We start from the raw sequence: 16745 nt of genomic DNA on the forward strand, positions 1-16745 counted from the left end.
TAAGACCCTTTAGAAATTTGTGTACAAGACCATATTGTACAAACTATTCTAATCTTGTTCAATGCTTTGTATCTATACAACTCCTTTAAAATGTAATGCAAATTGCTAGTCCCTGAAATTTATTATTACCATGTAATTAGCATATAAAGAAATGAAAGTTAGTTGTTAGTCACCTGTTACATTTGAACTTGTATTTATATTAGGTACATTTCAAATTCAAACTGAAATATATTTTAGATAGGTCATCTCAAACACCTCAGAGATCTACAGAATACGGTATTTGTGATGTTTTAATAACATATATTCTGTTTTATGTCTGTGAGACATGTGTACTCCTGGCAGCATTAATCTACTTCAGAGAAGATGAGGGGTACTTTATAACTCCTTATGGAGTTTACTTCCTTTGTTGCAAAATGTTAGCCACTTGGTAATAAAAGTGCCCTTGCCTCAACTGCTGACAGCAGACTGTCTGAATGGACAAGGAGGACACAAAAGACTGGACTGCTGAACCTTGCATAGACAAGGTAGGAAGGCCCTTTAGAAAATCCTGCTTCATGGATGACTCTGTCCCAAATACTAGGCCTGTGAGCCAAAAATGGATACCACAACTGAGAAACCTTGGGTGAATGTCCAGGCAGCCATCAGTTTCTGTCATTTCTCACATTTTTTGGCAGTTGCCTGCTTGCATTTATTGCTTACTTAGTGAATATTACTTCCTTCTTGGGTCTCTGAGGGAGTTCAAGATTAGATAGTTACAGTTTTACTTGTTAACTAATTGAGAAAAGAAACTCACTAAAAAGGTATAAAGTGTATATGTTTGAAAGTCATTGAAAGAGAATATTCAGTTGGTAATAAAGGATAGTAAGTGAATTAGGTACAACATTCTGGACTCACCAAAATGGAATAAATAATGGAATAATTTCTCTGAATTTGTTCATTGCTAATGGGCTGGACAATGTTAATGTAATTCTTGACTGGATATATTGTATATTCTTATTATATTTATTGAATATGGTTTTCTTATATTAATTATAATCTTATTTTATTACATTAGACAAAAATGTGGAAATGTGGTGATATATTGTATACCCTAATAAAAATTGCCTGAGGATCAGAGGGCAGAGCCATCCACTAGTTCAGGCAGTAGTGGCACACACCTTTTATCCTAGCTCTTGGGAGGCAGAGATGCTGTGAGATGTTTTTTATGTTAAATGTGTGCTCTGATTGGTTAATAAATAAAACACTGATTGCCCAGTAACAAGGCAGGAAGTATAGGTGGGAAAAGGAGGGAGGAGAATTCTAAAAATTAAAAGGCTAAGGCATAGAGACACTGTCAGCTGCTGCCATGACAAGTGAGATGTAAGGTACCGCTAAGCCACAAGCAACATGGTAACTTATAGACTAATAGAAATGGGTTAATTTAAGATATAAGAACTAGATAAGAAAAAGCCTGCTGCGGCCATACAGTTTGTAAACAATATAAGTCTCTGTGTGCTTACTCAGTTGGTTCTAAGCAGCTGCAGTACTGGCAGGTGAGAGAGATCTGTCCTGACCTTAGGCCAAGCAGGACTGGAGAACTCTCCAGCTACACAGAGATTCATCTGCATCTCTGTGAGCTCAAGGCCACCCTGCATTACAGAAGACTGACTCAGTCTCAGAGAGGAATTAGAGCCAGATAATGATGGTACATACCTTTAATCCTAACACTTAAGATCTCATGCATTTGTTGAGGAAGTACACATGCCTTTAATACCAGGATGTATTATGTCAAGATGAAGAAAGTTCTACATGTTACAAGGAGACAAGAACTAGAGGCTCTTTTTGGCCTATGCCTTTACATTTATGATTCAGAGGCTTTCATGATGGGCTGAGAAGTTGGTGAGGTGAAGTTGGCTGTGGCTCTCTCTGCTTCTCTGATCTTTCAGCTTTTACCCCATCATCTGCCTCACGGATTTTTATTAATAAGACTTTTTTTTTTAAATTTTGTGGCAGGGTTTCTGTGTAGCTTTGCACACTTCTTGGAATTCACTCAGTAACCCAATCGAGCCTCGAATTCACAGAGATCAACTTGCCTTTACCTCCCAAGTGATGGGATTAAAGCCATATACCACCACCACCAAGCTTTAATAAGACCTTTTAAGTTTTAATACCTGCTAGGGAAGCAGGTAGTCTGACTGAAGATTTTTACCTGTTCCTGTGCTTTTACAGCTCCAATTCCCCTGTCTCATCCTCATTTATGCCAGAGAATAATCTGTGGTATCTCCCTCATCTAGGTTGAATCCAACAAATTTTCTAAACTCAATAATCAAACTCGGAGTACTGTCTCAACTTTTAACTCCAACGCGGCCTCCTTGAGAACCCACCAACTACTGTGCCAAAGAAGAGCTAACCTAAATACAGATCTTCACTCTTCCTTATTCCTTTGAGTCCAATACCCCAGCCTTATTCCCAGCTCTGCAGCAGGGCACTTGCCTTAGCCACCCACATCTCTAGTGGATGTCTGAGATCCCTGCTAACATCCCTACCACAATGCGAGTATTTGCCCCATACCTCAACTCAATCAAGTATTCCATAAAAACATCCAAAACAACCTAGGCAATGAAACTGGTTAAATGCAGATCTTCACCTCTCCCTTTGAATCTCCACGTCCAATCTCCTAGTCTTAGCTTTCAAGATCTATGTGGAACACCTGTTGCAGACTTCCTCCTACATATGTCCCTGTCTCATGTAGATAACACAGATCTTAACAACCAAAGTTCTTCCCCCTACTCATTTTTTTTTGTCCTAGCAAATGATGAAATCCAGAAGATACTATTTAAGCACTTACTGGCCAGTCTAATCAGGAAACAAGTAGACTAAGTGCAGATCATGATCTCTCCTTCCATTCTTCCAAGTCCAATCTTCAGTCTCATTCACAGCTTGATTTCATACCTTCTATTGTGATCTGACTTCACTCAGTGGTCCCATTCCCAGGTAACTAACTTAATAGCTCCTGTGGATTTATCTTTTATCTTCCCTTCTGTGGATCTTCTTATGCCTTCATCCTAGATTATTCCCAATCCTAAATGTAAGCATTGTAAAAATGGAGAAATTTTACCTAAACTGCAAGTGGCCACACTTATCAGGATTCCAGAAGAATTTTCTACCAGGCAACACACTGTCCTAAGTACCAGACAGAGCAACAGAAATTAAGCAAGGAAATACCAACCCAGCAAAGACAGGATCAGATATCAGCATGTAGAATTACAATTTCCCCAATCGCAGATGCCTAAAAACCAGCCTAAAAACACAGTCAATAACATCCAGGACAGTATACCTTCACTAGAGCCAACCAAATATACTACAACAGGCTCTGAATATTCTAACATAATTGGAAAATAAGAAAACAACACTAAAATGTTTAGGTGGAGATGACAGACATCATTAAAGAGCAAATAATAAATCTCATAAAGTAATCTGTGAAAACATAAGCAGTACAAGGAATTTAAAAAAAATTCAAGACCTGAAAATGGAAAGATTATTAGTCACAAAACAACAACAACAACAACAAACTGAAAGAAATGCAAAAGATAAATTTAGGAACTCAAAAAGGAACCTCAGAGATTAACTTCAATAATACAGTCCAAGAAATAGATGAGAGAAACTAGAGCATTGAAGACAATGTAGAAGAAATGTAGACATTTGTCAGAGAAAATGTTAAATCTAAAACATTCCTTGCACAAAACATGCAGGATATCTGGGACACCATGAAAATAATGTTTAATATTAAGAATAGAAGAAAAAGAAGAAAACCCAGGTCAATTATACATAAATATTATAAATTATATAATATATAAATGAATAATAAATATAAATATGAATGTACATACATATGAATACCATCTAAATACTATAAAATAATAATGGTGGAGATGGTTTCCTCAATGTCTATCTCTAGAAAACAAAGGAATTTTCTTTTACTTTGATTAGATTAAATTTAATTTATTTTTTGGCAAAGAGACCTTATTGAAACCTCTAAACAACACAGTTTCAAAGTTGCTCTTTACAAACTGACTGGAAGGACGCAATCTTGAGGACAACACCTTCAGAACTCATTGAACATGGAGATGCTTGACTGGTGACTACATAGCCTAGAGCTTTCACCTCTAGTTCCTAGATCTTCAATACTGCAATGTGCTTTCACACTATCAAAAGAGAAATGTAGACATGAAGCCAGCCACAATCTTTTGATCTACAATGGTGTCTGCTGTCCAGCAATCCTTCTCTACACTATGTATATGTTTAGTCTCATTATTTAATAAAAAGTTGATAGAAAAGTAATGTGGAAGGGAGTAATGGACAAAAGCCAAACTCTGAATGATGGGAAGAAGAAGAAGGGTGGATTTAGAAGATATGCTAGCCACCCACCCAGGAAGCAAGACATACTAGAGGACAGGTAAAGTCAAAAGCCACATGGCAGTATATAGATTAATAGAAATGGGTAAATTTAAAGGTAAGAGTTAGCTAGTAAAATGCCTAAGCTATCATCCAATCATTCATAATTCACATTCAGACTCTGTGTTGTTTATTTGGGATCAGGCAATTAGAACAGGAAACATTCGTCTACATAGTCAAACTTGCAAGATAAGATAGGCCAATGATACCACAAATCTCATGGCAATAAACAACCAGTAACAGATTTTACTTAAGGCTCACTCCGTGAGATGGGATGCATTTAAGACACTGCTTTGATGAGAAGAGACTGGGTAAAACCAAATAATACTGGTCTAAAATATTGTGAAAAATGATGACTAATGATGTTCTGCTATGATCAGATTAGTCACTTGTTCAGTCATCTTTAGATAAATTTTTCTCCCAAAGCAGTGGGGAACAAACAGATAGACAAAACAGAGAGTTTGAGATGCTCTTAGACAATCAGCCCTAAATCATGTGTCCCTACCAAATCTCTCACTTTATATCTCAGAGAACTCTTCAGAAGAAGAAAGAATGTTAAAACCAGAGAAGAGGGATAGCAGCAAACAACAAGGCCTTCCACATCAACACAAGAAAAGCTCACATGACCCACAGACTGGAACAGCATGCATAGTGCCTCTCCACTCTGCACCAGTTTTCTGCTTATAAGTTATGGCTTCCAATTTAGTGATGTTATACGGCTTCCTGAATGTGTGAACATGTCGGCCTCTGCTTGGGCCTTTTCTTGTGCTCTTTTCCTTCTGTTGGTTTGTCTTGTCCAGCTTTGAGGTGATAATACTATTTCAACATATTGTACTTTATTTTGCTATATAATTTTAAATGAATGAATTAATGAGTAAATGAATGGATGAAAATCTATCCAATAAGCTAAAGGTTAACAACTCAGCTCTCATTTATATCAGCTGGGAGAGGGAAAATCAGTTTTCTTCAGTGCAGTGACACTGGATTTATCAATCATTCCAATGAAATCTTCATGTTCATGAGTAGTTGACTAAAATGTAATAAACCTGATGTGGTTGTTTTTCTTCTGCACTCTAATTTTAGCAGAAGAACAACAATATTCACACATTTGTATCCATACCATCATAAACTAACATACCTATGCACATCAAAAGAAAAGTTAAAAGCCAAGTCAAATGTGATGGCATCCATCTGTGATACTAAAACTCAAGAGGAAGAGACTTGAGAAGACCCAAGATACAGTGTCAATTTCCAGCTCACATAGCATTTGTGGCCATCCTAGGATACAACAGATCTGTAAAAGAAAAAAAAAGGCAAACTCTGTTACTACAAGCACAAAAATAACCAATATCATAAATATAGCAGATAATTAACAGTGGTTCTGACTTGGAAGTGATATTAAAAATATGTGTTTATTTGGAGGCAGTGATTCCAAAGGGTATGTCAATAAGGATGTCTCAGTCTTGGCATGTAGCAGAGGATGGTTTTGAACTATTGATCCACTTGAATATGTCTCATGAATGTTGTGATTGAAGGCTTGCACCATAATGGTCAGTTGGGATATTTATTATTTTGTTACATTTTCATTGATGTTTATCAGGTGATGAGACCTAATGGCTGGATCTAAAAAAAAACAACCACAAAATCTATGTGTTAACAGGGAGTAATGTTCAAAAAGCAAACAAGTAAATACCTGCCTCCTTGTGAAGTGTGCTATGAGGACAGAAAGATTACATGACAGAAATGGGAAGAATGATATTTTGTATGATGTTGGGATGAATGATTCACATCAATACCAAAACATGTTGAATAAAAAGAATTGATGGTATTAATCAAGGTTATATGACATTGTTAATAATCACATCAATGAACAGAGTGAGGAGAATAAATCATGTCATAGCCACTGGGGTTGGGAAGCAGAGAGGGAGTGGGAAAGATAGAGATGGGGGGCATAGAGAGAGAATGGTTTACATGGGCATTCAGATAGTATGTGACACCCTAGAAACTTGTAGTTAATGAAATCATTTTCAAGAGATGCATTTTTATTTTTGTATATGTTTGTTCATAATCAGAGAAGTATGAATCTGTGTGGCATGTGTGAGTTTGCATGTGTGTGTGCTCACTGAGGTTTGCAGAGTGTCAGTTCTCTGAAGCTGGAGTCAGGAAACAAATTGAGCTACTTAATGTGAGTGCTAGAAAACACTTGCCACTCTTCTAAGTACTTTTTTCTAAGTATTTCTAAGTACTATTGATTACTGAAGTATCTATCCAGCCCTAATAACATAATTTTGAAAAGTAAGTTATAAAAACAACTTTATTGAAGAAGGAAGTGTACAAATTTTCACAGATGACATATACAACAAATAATTGTAAATAAAGTAAATTAATATACAAAAGGGAATGGTGTCATTATGAGATGACAATGGATAAAAATATACATTGTTCATCTTATACACTTGATGATCAAACTGTCTCTGTAACCCACATAAATCAGAACTAGAAAAGTAACTCCACAACATTGTTCTCAAGTTCTCTCAAATGTTCTTTGAAATTTGTGTAACCACAGATTCACACATGCACACATACACACGGGATCAAAATTAATAAGATATTTTTATGGCTGGGCATGGGAGGAAGGAGGAGGGTGGATCTATGGGTGGTATGTGGAGTGAGTAGAAAATTTCTTAATAAAGAAAAAAGAAAAATAAATTTAAAAAATGATTTTAAAAATGTATGTTTAAAGGAAAAATATAATAGTGTGTAGGCAAGATGGTGGACTTGGGACAATCCAATAATAACAAAGGTAACAAAATAAGAAGAAAAAAGTGGGAATTCCAGGATATCTGTCATCCTATGCAAAGATGAAATGTAAGTTTCATAGGTGTAGTAAACATTTTATGGTCATTTCTTGTAATAAGGACATGAGATATCATGTTTAGTAGCTTCTAATGTTAATTTAACACATTCTATATCGACCTTGGAAGATATTTGCACTGAGGAAACATCTAGATTACATTGGCCTGTGGGCATGTCTTTGAAAGAATATCCTGATAGTTCATTGATAATGTAGAATGATGAATCCCATTGTGGGCAGGATCATTCCCTACTCATAGGTGTCCAAATAAGTATATGGGAAGAGAAAGCTAGTTGCAGGTAAGAAAGCAAGAGTAAACACATTGTCTGTCTGATTTTGACTGTAAATACAGTGTTTTAACTTCCTACCAAGACTTCTTATCAATGATATAATGTACTCTGGAGTTGTAAGTAAAACAAACCCTTTTCTCACTAAGTTGCATTTTGTTAGAATGGATACACATTCAGATACAGGCAGAATTTAGAACCTCAAATAGACAAGACCAGAAAAAAACACCTCTCAAAATATTATATTTAAGTAAAAAATATGTATTGACATTGGCAAGAGAAACATCAAGACAAAATTAAAGGAAAATCTGTGAGAATAATAGATTTTACCTGAGATTTTGAAAAGCAAGAGAAACTGGAAAGTGGTATTCAATGTTCCAAAAGACAGCTAATGACAATTCAGACTACCCATCAAAGCTGCTTATCATTACTGAAGGAGATACAAAAATTTATGTGCTAAAAATAGGCAAAATGAAATTATGACAACCAACACACCTCTACAAAGCATATTTAAAGGAAAGGAGTCTTTTACAGATAAGAGAAATATAGGTGTATGCTTAAGAGTGCAACAAGCAAAATTCATTTTACCAGTCAACTTGACACAACCTAGAATTATCTGAGAAAGCCCAGTTAAGATATTGTCCTCATCAGGCTGACTTGATACCAGGTGTTTGAGAGGTCATCTTCATTGATGATCAATGTGTTTGGGCCCACAGCATAGGTAGCTGAGACTGAGTTGTATAAGAAAGAAAATGAGCATGAAACACTGATGAAGTTAACAAGCAGATTAGGAAAATGATTTCTGCTTCAGTTTTTTTTTGGAGATATTGCCCTGACTTCTCCCATAGCTAAATTGTGACCAGAAAGTATAATAATTTCTTCCCTACATTGATTCTAGCAAGAGTGTTTTTTCACAGAAATGATAAAGCAAAGTAGAGCAACAGCTAAACAAAAAATAATGAAAGGAAAACAGCTCGAGCACATTGGCAAAATCATCAAAATTACAATCATGAATAAGCACCTTTCAGTAGTATCTTAATTATAATGGAATCAATTCCTTAATCAAAAGACACAGGTTAGGAGATTAGAATAATAAAGTATGAAGTATTTTTTTGTTGTACTGCATCATAAAAAGGCATATGTAACCTTAAAATGAAATGAAGAAAAAGATATTTGAGGCAAATGTAGCTTGAAAACAAGCAATTGTTGCTGATGCAATCTGACAAAATAGACTTGAAAACACATGTAATGGAAAATGATAAATATCACTTCCTAGTGATTAAGGGAACAATACTGGAGAGAACTGTACAGTTCCACACACAGGTACACCCAGTACTACACAGAAAATACTACTAGATGTAAATCCAAAGTCTATCATCAGGTATCATAGTAGTTCATTCTAAGAATTAATCTTTCATCCCAAAACAAGTAGACAGACTTAAATGAAATCAAAGGTAAAATGGCCTGAAAAGACATTATAGAATATTGTATCTAAACATTGCAGAATACAAATTGTTCTCAGCAACCCATGGAACTTTCTTTAAAATATATCATATATTAAGACACAAAGAACGTCAGAGAAAATATGGGGAAACTGAAATATTTCCTTTTATTGTACATGACAACAATGAAATAACTTCAATAAACAAGAGAAACACTAGAAGGTAAAGAAACTCATGGTGGCTTAACAAGTCACAACATAATCAAGAATGATTTCTTGAAGAATCCAAGAGTAGAAAGACTCCTATAATAACATGAAAATTAAAACCAACCAATGAACTTTAATCTGTGAGAGTCAATGTAAATAGTCCTAAGAGAGATGTTTAAAGGTCAACATGCCTACATTAAAATTTAAAGAGATTTCTAATAATTTAGTTAATGTTTCACCTTAGGGCTCTGGGAAAAGAACGAGTTACACATCCAAATCAGGAGCTCAAAGAGAGCACTGACATTAATGAAATCAGTGAAATGCAAACAGCTGAAAAGATAACACCACAGAGTCAATGAAATTGATTTTGGTCCTACAAAATAAAAAAAAAAAATTACAAACTTTAGATAAACTATCCAAAAGGACTCATGTAAGCCAACACTGAATATGTAACATTCAAAAATGGAGTCATTATGAAAAGCAACAGTCAAATTCAGAAAATTATTAGAGTTTATTTTAAGAACATTCCACTAAACTGGAAAAATCTAAGACATATGAATGAATTTCTAGAGAGGTCAAAAACTACCATAATTAAACTAAGATGATGATTTAAACATTTAATCAAGTTTGGATGGGGATAAGGCTCAGCTGTTAAAAGCATTCACTGTTCTTGTAGAGAACCAGGATTCAATTTCCAGTACCTGTATAACAATGCACAATATCATTGCTTAGATACTTGGGGCAACAGACATTTGCAACAAACACATACATACATGCAAGAAAAATCACTTCTACACATAAAATAAAAGGAACCTTAAAAATAATCAGGACTGGCTCTATCCCTTGCCTGTCACCTCTGGGGTGGGAAAAGGCACAGCCAAGACCATCACTGAATAATTCAGCTACCACTGAGGCCCAATCTAGGGCTTTGAGTTGGGTCACCCCAACATTGGCCCTATGTGTGAGTTGGTGGAGAAGATGAAAAGGGCTGGTCCTTCAGAACCTAGTCACAGGATATCCATGACTGTGAGTGATAGTAACATATCCAAGATGTGTCTAGGTGAGGGTCCAGTATTGATGGTGTAACACAATGCGGAGGCCCTGAACCAGAACAACAGTTCATTGCAATGTACATTATCTGTAAATAAAGCTGTTTGGGCAAAACAATATACTGCATGACACTCCCAAGTTCCCTATGCCATTATGATGAACAAATAATTAATGGAGATGTGGGGAAAATGGAGTAGTAAAGTGGAACAAGTTGGTTGGAACTGAAGGCATGACATGTTTGGCTGGTATGAGAGACGGCTGCTATTGATGGTGGAGCATATCCATGCCGAGAGTGTTCGAGAAGATTTGGTTTTTGGTTTGTTTGTTTTTCTTTTCATTTTAAACTAAATTTGCTCATGTATATTTTTACATTCAAGCCATAGTTTCCCATTCCTCCTTGCCTCCCAGGAATGCCCCCAACTTCCCTTTCAAATCATTCCTTCTCTGTTTCTGTTTAGGAAGGGGCAGGTCTCCCCTGAGTATCAACAAACCATGGCCTATGAAGTTGCAGTAAGACTAAGCAATTCTCCATGAATTATAAATACAGTTGCTAGGAACATAGTTGAACAATATCATAGTTGTATGATTGCTCATCCTTTGGGTATGTGCCCAAGTTTGGTATAGCTGGGTCTTTTTGTAGGTTGATTCCCAGCTTTCTGAGTAACCTCCACAATGACTTTCAAAGAGAATGTACAATTTTCCACTCCTACAAGCAATGGAAGAGTGTTCCCCTTACTCTACCTCCTCTCCAGCATAAGCTGTTTGATATAGATATATAGGATAAAAGGTTAGATTGTTGAACCTACTTTTAAAAAGCAACAACTTCTTTAAAAGTGTTTTACATTGCTATGGATTTTAGTTTATTGATACAAATTTAAAATTAATTTTATTACACTATATATGTATTTTTACTCTTATTTAAGGAATTATGTTCATGCAACTCATTTAAATTGTAATAAAACAATTAGTCTTCTGTGATAGTCATTCTTGAAGGACTTGAAGTTTTTGACATGCTGGTCTTTCAATTGCTTGGTTAGAGTTAAGTCAAGATTAAATTACTTCTACTTTAGTAAGTTAGCCTTGAGCAATGGCATACACCAATTTCTAAGTCCAAATTCCTGTTTCCTTTGTATGGTCTAATATGAACACTCTAGCTATATGTTGTTTGATAGGTTTTTTTAATTTGTTCCCTTTCAGTGTGTTGAGAAACTCCTACACAAATATTGTAATCATTACATTGTACCTTCTCTCAGTTTTGCTACTTCCCTCCTCTTGTGGTCCTCATTTCCCAAATTCATAAGAATTTTTACATATCTTATATATGTACAAATATAATAGATAAATGTATATGTTATGTATGTATATAAAAATTGAGATGCATTTATATTGTTATACATATATAATATATCACACCTAATATGTTGATTTAATTTTGATCATATGTCTATGTGTTTTGAAGTGACCAGTTGGTTGTACATAACATAGAAGAGCTGTAGGCAATTGATATATTTTAAATAAAAAGGAGTTAATATCCTTCTAGGAGGAACACAGATATGAAAGAAGATAAACATGATGCCTGATAGAGCTTATAGGGGAGACTTGCTGTTTCGTCCAGTGATAGGTAGCTATACATAAGTCATTGTATATTCATTAATAAACTCAAGTCTTCTGGTTAATATTTAGGCAATTTTATATATACCAGGTTCATCCTGGAAGAAGCAATTGCAATTTTGAATATGCCTCCACTGACTGACATGTAATTATGTCTTGGCCATTTCTTGGTTAATTATTCATGTGGAAGGACCCAATCCAGTCGTTTTTGAGGCACCTGCCATAGGCAGTTGGTCTTGGTTTGTTTGGAAAAGCAGACTAAGGAAACTCTGAGGAATGAGTTGGGGAGGAGTGATCTGTGATGTGACCTCTTCAGTTCTAAGTAGACATCTGCCCTTTTCTATTGGTGAAATTATTAAGGCTATTCCATGTAGTTAAAAGGAAAATTTATTTTGTGGGTGACTTACAAATGAAGGGATAGGTAGATCTCGGGGATCTGGGGAAGGTGTATCGCAGTCCAGCGGTGTTCTCTGGAGCTCTCCTCAGTCAACCTCTACTGTCTAGGGTCCAGGAACAGAGAGCGCTTGTCCATCCAGGTCTTGGGTCTCCCGAGGCCTCCCTTGGCCCTGACTCATAGGCGTGACAGTTGCCAGAGTCTCAATAGGGGTTGGAACTTCCATATCCAAGCTGGAATGGCTACATCTCCCCCTTTTTGTCTAAATAAGAATGTTCTAAACTAGTACAAGACTATATACAAAGGAATGGTTATCAAATATTGTCCAGGAATAATGAAGGATAATGACCTAGATAAGATGGAACTACAACCAATGCAAACAATATCAAGTAAGTATAGAGCATAGGTAAATGGCATGTTATAAAGGTCATTCCAAAGGTGTCCTATCCTAAAGAACCTGATTCTAATACTTAATATGTCCTATCTAAGCTATTATATATATTTAGTTGTAACTATAACTGCTAGTCTTCAATCCCATCAAAGACATGAGAAGGAACATAATGGTTCGTGAGAAATGGTGGATGGATTCAAGCAACTTTCGGGAGTCTTGCAAAAGTAGACATAGACAGCTGGCAGCCTGGACAGTCACCTAATGTTTCTCAGCATTGTTGGTGCATTCAAATTGGCTACAGGCCTAGAGTATCTGACAGACCATTTTCAGAAGCAGGAATTCTGAAAGACCATCTTACCCAGTCTTGCCAGAGTACAGTGGTCGCTTTCCTTGTGTCCTGCTTGTCCAGGAAGCACAGCATTGTATTCATACTCTCAGCTGTCAAGGCAAGGGCAGTTCTTTGCCCAGTAGGCCATTTTGTGCCAAGAAGACAAACTTCCAAATGGAAATGTCTTAGAAGCCCAACATTCTCTCGGGATCAAATTGGCACAGCCAGGAGCAATTGTGTCTCACGTCAACAGAATTCTAAGTTATTTAAATGCCATATTCTCTAGGTCTATGAAGTGTTTGAAGATTACCTGTGATCTGACCTATGTATCTGTAAATGTGGATAACCTAACTAATGTAACTATAGAGATGACAGGCATAGGTGACTATAAATCTATAAATCTTATCGGCCGAAATAACCTAAGGACTAAGGCTTCATGTAAACAAGGTAAACAGTCTATAAGCAAATATATGGTGAAGAACGATGACTTCAAAATTGTGACAATACACCAGATATTTATAACAGAGGTAGGAATATATAGTACGATATGTAATATGACTATAATCTTAAATATATATCAATATACTGAATATCCTAAACAGAAGTAGAACATACATAAAGTATGACAGATATAAATTTACATTTGTATCAATATAAAAATATTTCAAATAAGAGTAGAAATATACGTACATTATAACAAATATATTTCTGTATTTGTATCAATATACAAATCATCTTATACAGGAATATAAAATAGTTTACATTTGTATCAACATATAAGAATCCATAACAGTACATGTTACAGTGCAAATTATCTAAGGTTGCTATTTTACTAAATTTGTTTACTAATATATACAATGATCTACCATAATATTTTACACCTATCCATTCCATTTCTTCTTTTTCCTTTTTTTAAAGGAGAATACTGAGTTTAATATTTTCTTCCACCCCCCAACCTATAACCATCATCCATAAACCTGAGAAATATGAAAACTAAGGGACAAGGTGCCTCGTTTTCTTAGAATTGCTTCCTGCTGTTTAGGGGGTGATGTTATCTCTTTTGGGTACTGTGAGAAAGCTCAGATAGTTAAATCTCAGTTAGACTAACTGTAGCTTCTGCAGCAAGTCTTAGAGTAATGGAGAAGATTGTCTGAAATTCTGGCAAGAAGTGTAGTAAGATGATGATTACCATGACATCATTCTGGATTGGGTAGAGTTGGTGTTGTTGGGGCCCCATCTTCCTTCTGGAGACTTTGGAGATTGCTTTTGGAAAAACTTATTTGTTATCAAAAATGGAAGGTTTGGATTTAAAGAGGACATAGCATGTAAGAAAGGATTTTGAGAAATCAAGAGTAAGTATGGAGAGCATTAGAATTTAGAAGACAATGGTTCCTTTTTATTGGTTTCCTTCTGTCCCACACCAGAGGACTCTTCTGATACGGGACTGAAGAATGTCTCAAACTTTTCTTTTACCAATATGCTTGGGTTTAGAGAAGGAGTGAGCCAATTCCATCTCCAAAGCCAGCTTGGCTTATAATTGAATTGGAACAATAACTTTACTAGATTGATAGAGAGATAGATGTTAGACAGTGAGAATTTACCATGTGTAAAGTGGTACCAACAGATTCTTTCTTCCTTTTGTAAACATCCGGATATCTGAGGCCTTATGATTTTTGGAAGATGGGTATTTCCGTTATTCTGGAAAGACAAAAACAGATCCGTACCCCAACCTTTAATTGTTAAATTTTTCTTAATTGTAGAGATGTCACATTGGTGGATGGTCTTTTATTTCTCTTCATCAAGGGGTTTTCCCTGTTCAAATCGATTTTTTATTAATTTTGTTGGTATCCATAGCTTTACTTCTCCAGCAGAAACAAAGGCAAAACCCCTTCCCCAACGTAGAACATATCCAGGTTTCCATTCTGAGGTCAGCACATCCTTGAAATAAACCGGTTGGTTTAGCTCAGGAGTTGTGTCTCTCGTCCAATGTCTCTCCGAAGCTGTTGTTCCCTTCTCATCAGCATTGAGAAAATTCAAGGTTAATAATGCACTATGCAGTCTATTTCTAGGAGTCATTGTTACCTGTTGCTGTTTATTTAGCATATCCTTTAAGGTTTGATTGGATCTGTCTATGACTGCTTGGCCTGTGGGATTGTGTGGTATACTTGTAACGTGCTTTATAGTGTAATAAGTGAAGAATTGTCTCATTTTATTGGAGACATATGCTGGGACATTGTCTGTCTTAATTTGTATAGATATTCCCATGATGGCCAAACTTCTAATAGATGTGTGATCACAGAATCAGCCTTTTCAGAACTCATAGGAGTTGCCCATTGAAATCCTGAATAGGTGTCAATGGTGTGATGTACATACTTTAATCTTCCAAATTGTGCAAAATGAAACACATCCATCTGCCAAATTTCATTTCTTTGTATACTTTTTGGATTGCTCCCTGCAGGCAATGGAGATTGGTTATAGATGGAACAAGTAGGACATTTTTTTCACAATGTCCTTAGCCTGTTACCAAGTGATGGAGAAATTCTTCTTCAAACCTTTGCTATTTACATGGTTTTTCTTATGAAATTCTGAGGCTTCTAGCACATTACCTATTAGTAACTGATCAATCTCATCGTTACCTTGTGCTAGAGGTCCTGGCAGACCTGTATGGGATCTGATATGTGTTATATATATAGGATGTTCCCTTTTTCTGATGATTTCCTGAAATTGTATGAATAATGATGTTAATTCTGTATTATCAGGAATAAATTCAGCAGTTTCAATATGTAAAACAACTCTCTCTGCATATTGAGTGTCAGTGACTATATTGAGGGTTTCTGTGAAGTCCATCAGTACCATAAGAACAGCATACAGTTCTGCCTTTTGTACAGAGTTGTATTGACTTTGTACCACTTTACTTAAACTCCTGATTTATATCCTGCTTTCCCTGATTTATTTGCATCAGTATAAAATGTGAGGACTCCAGAAATTGGCTTTTGTCATACAATGTGAGGAAGGACCCATTCAGTCTTCTTTATGAATTCTATTCTCTTGCTTTTGGGATAGTTGTTAATCTCTCCCAAAAATTTACTGCAGGCTCTCTGCCGGTATTCATTATCTTTCCATAGTGATGCAATTTCCTCATTAGTTAAAGGTACTACAATTTCTGCCGGGTCCATTCCTGTCAACTGGCGAAGTCTTAATTTACATTTTTTGAATCAAATCAGAGATCTTTTCTATATATGTCTTTAATTTCTTATTTGGTTTCCGTGGTAGGAATATCCATTCCCATATAATATCTTCCATCTGCATCAAAATATCTGTTGGAGAATTTCTGGAGGGGAATATGACAAGAATGCATTTAAGTTCTGGATCCACACAATCCACATGTGCTTCTTGTATTGTCTTTTCTACTAGAGTCAATTCATTCTCAGCTTTGGCTGGTAATTCTCTTGGACTATTGAATTCTTTGTCTACTTCTAGAGAATTAGCCAAATTTTGTAGTCCATCTTTGGGCATTCCCATGATACCCATTAATTTGGAAATGCTTCCTAATAACTTTTGAAAATCATTAAGAGTCTTCAATGGATCTCTCCTTAGTTGTACCTTTTGGGTTCTAATTTTTTGTAGCTCTATCTTATATCCTAAGTAATTAATAGAATCTCCTCTTTGTATTTTTTCAGGAGCAATTTGCAGTCCCCAGCGAGGCAAAACTGTTTTTCCTTCTTCAAACATGCTTTCTAATGTATCT

General features: G+C 35.8%; 1 long non-coding RNA gene across 1 annotated transcript in view; it reads right to left on the bottom strand.

Annotated features, from left to right (window-relative positions):
- Nucleotides 1-4247: 4247 nt before the first annotated feature.
- LOC121824477 (uncharacterized) overlaps nt 4248-16745 on the bottom strand; it is a 35522-nt gene continuing 23024 nt past the window's right edge. Inside the window, exons 2-3 of the long non-coding RNA XR_006066382.2 lie at nt 14599-14695; nt 4248-5728 (exon numbers count right to left, since the gene is read on the bottom strand). This is a non-coding gene — a long non-coding RNA (uncharacterized LOC121824477). The remainder of the gene's footprint in view (nt 5729-14598; nt 14696-16745) is intronic.

Source organism: Peromyscus maniculatus, chromosome 1 (assembly GCF_049852395.1).
Source record: "Peromyscus maniculatus bairdii isolate BWxNUB_F1_BW_parent chromosome 1, HU_Pman_BW_mat_3.1, whole genome shotgun sequence".
Lineage (NCBI taxonomy): Eukaryota > Metazoa > Chordata > Mammalia > Rodentia > Cricetidae > Peromyscus > Peromyscus maniculatus.